The following is a 6344-nucleotide window of genomic DNA, read 5'->3' on the forward strand; positions in this document are numbered from 1 at the left end:
CAGTTCAAAGACCTCAGATCGAAAACAAACCTGAGAAGGCGTTGATCGTAAATCAGGATGATGAAAAAGTTGCATCTGGATTTAGTTGGGACAAGTTCATTCCTGGAAAAGACGATCAGGCAATGATGGCTGAAGTGACAGAGATTACCGAGACAGATGCTGAACCGAAAGTCGTAGTTTCTGACGATGTTGATGGAAAGGCTGCTGATTTTGCTGATTCTGATTCTGAGGTGGCTAAAGAAACAGTTACTAAGAATGTTGAGTCTGTTCCTGAGATCGTGATTGAAGAAGTTATTGAAGGTGTTGATCAAGAGATTCCGGAGGTTGTTACGGATGTTTCTGTGAAATATTCTGCTAAAGCTGAAGAATCTGTATCTGATGATCTTCGTTTTGAATCTTGACGGGAGGAATTTATCTATACTATGAAGTCAATTTTACCTCCTAATGTGTTTGGTTCTTATGCAGATTTTTTTGAAGACCCAAGAACCGGTACGTGCCCGAGATTCGAAGCCAAGAAAGATGAAGTAGTGGAGATAATTAATGTGTCGAAAGAAATGACGGAAGAAGCTCTGAAGGATATAGCCAATGAAGCACTTATGAGCAAATTGAAAGAGGTAGATTCAGACATTCCGGAGTCAGTTGACAAAATGTCAGGTCTAGGAGAAACTGGAGTCGTAGAGGTCAGCGAGGTCAAGGTGTCTGAGTCAGAGTCAACTCCTGTTGGTAACATGGTTTGTGAGAATGAGAGCTTAGGTGAAAAGGTTTCAATTCCTGATACACCGTGTCAAAGTTGTTCACAACCGTGCACGGAGTGTCTTGTAAAAGACACTATGTATCAAGAATTGAAACAACATGCAGATCTGATGAAATTTGACTTAGGACAATTAAAAGAAGCTTATGACACATTGTCTAGGTCAATAAAAATGATACAAAAAGAAAGTCTTGAAAATGACAAAGCAACCAAGCTAGCTCAATCAACTTTATTTGACAAACAAAGAGAAGTAAATTTTCATTTAGACACAATCGCTTCGTTGCGAAAAGAGCTTGAGTTGACTAAGATAGAAAATGATAGAATTGATCAGAAACTGATGAGTTACGTGGCATCATCTTATGTCTTAGAGCAAATAGTACCACAACAGCCACATGCTACACCTGCCTTCAACAGCGTTCCACCCCCAATGTGGAATCATTACACACAGAAATATCCAGATGGGGTGGAAGCTGCATTAAATATAAAACTGAAAACACTTGAGAATGATTTACCTGATAACATAGATATCACTTTCAATGCGTCTGACATTGATAACTCATCTCAGTTTATCAAAAATGTTATTGATCAGGTGTTGGACGATGATAGTGAAAAATCTGAACAAGAAAAATCAGTGGAGTCCGGGAGTGAGTCTGAGGAAGACGGAAATTTTTTAGACCGTTATTTGACAAAAAAGGATAAAAGTACGGATGATGATTCGATTATGGTGGCCTATACTATGATTGGGTCGGACAAGCTTTATTCCAACACGGAGTTTCCGCTTCAGAGTGTTAAGTTTGAGTCTGTTCAGAAAGTGTTTAGGATGGTCGAGTTGAGCGTAAATGAGTTAAAGAAAAGTGATTTCTTTGCAAAACTGAACAAGTCAGTTGGATCGTCATGCTCTACTAGTCCAGAAAAAGTAGAGGGGGTGGGTAAAGGCAAAAACAGAAATAACAAATTAAAGAACAAAGGTATTGGTTTCGAGAAAAGGATGGCTAAACAGGTGGTAAAGCCGAAAGAGAGAATTGATGATGTTTTTGTTTGTGGTCCGAGTACTGAGATCGAAAAGGATTATATTTTTAGTCAAAAGGCAGTGGAAGACTTCAATGCAGCGCAAAAGCTGAAAGCAGAAACTGTGAGTAGCACATTTGTCGAATATGACAAACGTGTATGCTATCGCTGCAATGAAGTCGGCCACATGGCAAAGCAGTGTAAAAAGGTGTTTGAAAAACCGGTTGTGGTAAAAACTGTTGCTAAAAAGGTTGTTGAGAAACAGAAGGTTGAAAAACCTATGGTTGAAAACAACAAATTTTCAAAACAATACATTCAAAAACCTCGACCAAAAACACCGGTCGTTGCAAAAGATAAGCAGGTGTTGGTTTCACCAATCAGAATTCTCAAACGGGGTGAAAGGTTGAAGTCGGAGGACAAGCCAAAATCGACTTTCGAAATTGGCGAATCTTCTAAGTCTCCTAAGACTTCGAAAATTTACTTTAAAGAGAAAACTTTTGAAAAACAATCATGGATCGCAAAACCTAAACCATCTAATGAGATTAAAAAGATGGAAACCGAGTTGAAAAATGAATCACAATGTGTGAGAGATGATGTGGGTAAATGTGAATTTGAACTCGATAAGTTCATGTCGGAATTTCCAAAACTTCATAACAAAGTAAAACAAGATAAAAAAGAAGTTGAGTCAAATGTTACATTTAGTTTTCCTAAAACAACTGAAAAGTGTGATGTGGTTTTTGGTACCGTGTCAGAGGTTAAAAAAACGTGGGCATCATTGTTTAACTGATGTGTTAGTGGTTTGATTGCAGGAGCTGCCCAAGTCCGTGCTCTCAAGATGGATAATGGATAGCGGTGCTTCGCGGCATATGACAGGATCCTTAGCTTTATTATATGATGTGAAAGCAATTAATGGAAGCTATGTGGGTTTTGCCGGCAATCAAGGTGGAAGGATAGTTGGACAGGGAATGCTCACGAATGGCATCATTTCGTTTGACAAAGTCAATTATATCGTTGAACTGACAAACAACTTGTTAAGTATTTCGCAAATATGCGACAAAGACTTTAGCGTTCACTTTACGAAAACAGAATGTTTGGTCTTAAAACCGGGGTTTAAAGTCCCTGACGAGTTGGTTCTGTTGCGCGCCCCTAGGGTTAATGATCTTTATATCTTAGACATGAGTGCTGCAACACCAACAACTCCTCAAAAACAGTGTTTTGTGACAAAAGCTAAAGCTACAGAAAAAGAGTCAGTTATGTGGCACAGAAAGATGGGCCATATACATATTCGTAAAATGAACTTTCTTGTGCATAACGATTTGGTTGAAGGAGTTAATGTTAAAAACTTTCATTTACCTGACGATTGTGTTGCTTGTAAGAAAGGAAAACAGGTACGAAAGTCTCATCCGACGAAGATGCTCAACTCCATCCGGTTACCTCTCGAGAGATTGCATATGGATCTCTTTGGGCCGGTCAACGTAAAAAGCATCAGTGGAGATTCTTACTGTCTGGTGGTTACGGATGATTACACAAGGTTTTCATGGGTAATTTGCTTGGAGAAGAAGGATGAGACGTTCGAGGCGTTAATGGTTTTGTTCAAGAAGATGGAGACAGTGTACAAGTTGCCAATCAGAAGAATTAGAAGCGATAACGGAACTGAGTTCAAAAACAACAAAATGTACGAATTCTGCAATGAAAAGGGGATTTTTCACGAATTTAGTGCGCCATATACACCATAACAGAACGGCGTGGCTGAAAGAAAGAATAGAACCCTGATCGAGACTGCACGTACTATGTTGGCTGACTCAAAGCTTCCAATCTTTTTCTGGAGTGAAGCAGTGTCCGCAGCTTGCTATACGTTGAATAGAGTTTTGACAGTGAAGAAGTATAAAAAGACCTGTTTTGAGTTGTTGCATCGCTATAAGCCAAATCTTGAGTTCTTGGAACCTTTTGGCTCTCCGTGTACGTTCATCGATGCTGATGGAAAATTCAGAGCGAAAGCGAACGAAGGATTTTTCGTAGGATACGCCAGCCCATTAAAGAGGGTATTTGTACCATGTCTGGGGAAGGTAATTCAGGTTCTTCATGTGGATTGTCAAAAGCATACACCGTCGCAACAACTTCCCGGACAAAGATTCCTATTTGACTATGATAAACTCTGGGAATCGTTTCATCTACCGTCCGAGCCGAGTGTGGAGGAAACTGCTCTCATGTACCTGTATTAACAGAGTCAGTCGCAAGAGCCAGAGTCTAGTCCGCTAGAAGCTCCTACGCCCACCGTGGGTACTCACGATAATGAAGCAGGACCGAGTGGAACCGTTCACATCCCGCCAGAGGAACCAGAGGAACCAGCTCCGTCATTTGACGTTTCTGGCGACTCAGAGGAGGAACCCGCTCCTACTTTTGACGAGGAACCAAATGAGACTGCAGAGGAGACTGTTGATCAAATTGTTGATCTTGATATTTCAAACCTGGAATCGGAAGTGGTGGTGCCAGATACTGTGATGCCAAGGACACTGTCTTACCATCCATCAGAACAGATTATCGGCGACCTACAGAGTGGTGTTAAGACGAGACACCAGATTGATCGTGCACTTACTTGTTTTTATTCTGATATAGCTAACATGCAAAAAGAAGTTTCTTATAAATGTTTTATTTCGCAGATCGAGCCCAGGACTTACAAAGAAGCATTGACCGAAGACAGCTGGGTGAATGCTATGCAGGAAGAACTGCTACAATTTGAAAAATTGGGCGTCTGGAGATTAGTAGATCTGCCGAAGGACCAAAAGCTTATAAAAACAAAATGGGTGTTTAAGTGCAAAAGAGATGATCGAGGCATTGTGGTGAGGAACAAGGCACGGTTAGTGGTTCAGGGCTTCAGCCAACAGGAAGGGATAGACTATGAAGAGGTTTATGCGCCAGTTGCGAGACTCGAAGCAATCCGCATCTTCCTAGCCTTTGCATCATGGAAAGGTTTCAAAGTTTATCAACTCGACGTCAAATCGGCATTCCTGTATGGAAAGATTCGTGAAGAAGTTTATGTGGGGCAACCACCGGGGTTTGCAGATCCGCAAAACAAAGACAAGGTATATCTGCTGGATAAAGCACTATATGGTCTTCACCAGGCCCCGAGAGCCTGGTATGAGACACTATCAACCTACTTGCTGGACAACGGGTTCACAAGAGGAACAGTAGATAGCACCTTGTTCACAAAAGAAGTAGCTGGCCACTTGCTGATTGTGCAGATCTATGTCGACGATATCATTTTTGGTTCCACCAATGATGAGTTATGCAAAGAGTTTGAAGTTGTGATGAAGAAGAAATTTGAGATGAGTTCGATGGGGGAGATGAAATTCTTCCTTGGGTTACAAGTTGAACAATTACCCGACGGAATTTTCATTCATCAATCGAAATATGTAAAGGACGTGCTGGAAAAGTTCGACATGGCAGATTGCAGTCCTGCGTCAACCCCCCTGGCACAGAATCACGGTATATGTCCGGATGAGCAAGGTGTAAAGCTGGATGAAACATTATACAGATCGATCATTGGCTCATTGATGTATCTTACAGCTTCCAGGCCCGACATCATGTACCCGACATGCTTGTGTGCACGATACCAGTCGAACCCGAAACAATCGCACTTGACAATCGTCAAGCGAATTCTACGGTATTTGAAGGGTTGCCCAAGCATCGGCTTGTGGTACCCTCGCTCGGGTGATTTTACATTATCTGGATTTGCTGATTCAGATTTCGGTAGTTGTAAACAGAACGCCAAGTCCACCACTGCTGGGTGCCAGTTCTTCGGAACTCGGCTTGTTACCTGGCAGTGCAAGAAGCAAACTGCAGTCGCGCTTTCTACGTGTGAGGCTGAGTATGTCTCAGCCTCTAGCTGTTGTTCTCAGATTCTCTGGATTCAACAGCAAATGCGCGATTTCGGCCTGCAATTCTTGGATACTCCAATATTTGTGGACAATGAAGCGGCCATCAATGTCACGAAAAATCCGGTTCATCACTCAAAAACGAAACACATAGAAATCCGTCACCATTTTATTCGAGACTGTTATGAAAAGAAACTAATACGGATTGAACATGTGAGCACCGATGATCAGAAAGCTGATTTTTACACGAAACCGTTTGATAAAAAGAGATTTTATTATCTTTTGAAGTTAAATGGGTTAAAAAATCTGCAATCTGGGAGGGTTATAGAGTGTGAAGCCGAGCTGGGCGGCGATCTGACTTGAACCGTATCATGTTGTCAACTTTTGTTTGTATAGTTGTATTTTCTGCTTTTCTTTAAAAAAAAAACAAAAACACAAAAAATATGTTTTAGTTTTAGGGGGATATATTCGCAGAAAAGTACAAAAACATGATAAAATCATAAAAAATCCAAAAACATTAAAAAATGCAAAAAGAGCTGTGTAGTATAGGGGAAATGATAGTACATCAGCTAGACAGGCACAGTACGCTAAAGATATGTAATGAAAAATGCAATTAAGCAGTCTCGCTAAAGATGTGCCGGTAGGTTCTTACAAAATTAGTAGATCGGTTTGGGATATAAACTAAATTTAACTTGCGTTTTCGTGGGGAA

The sequence above is a fragment of the Helianthus annuus genome, chromosome 11 (assembly GCF_002127325.2).
Source record: "Helianthus annuus cultivar XRQ/B chromosome 11, HanXRQr2.0-SUNRISE, whole genome shotgun sequence".
In the NCBI taxonomy this organism is placed as follows: Eukaryota; Viridiplantae; Streptophyta; class Magnoliopsida; order Asterales; family Asteraceae; genus Helianthus; species Helianthus annuus.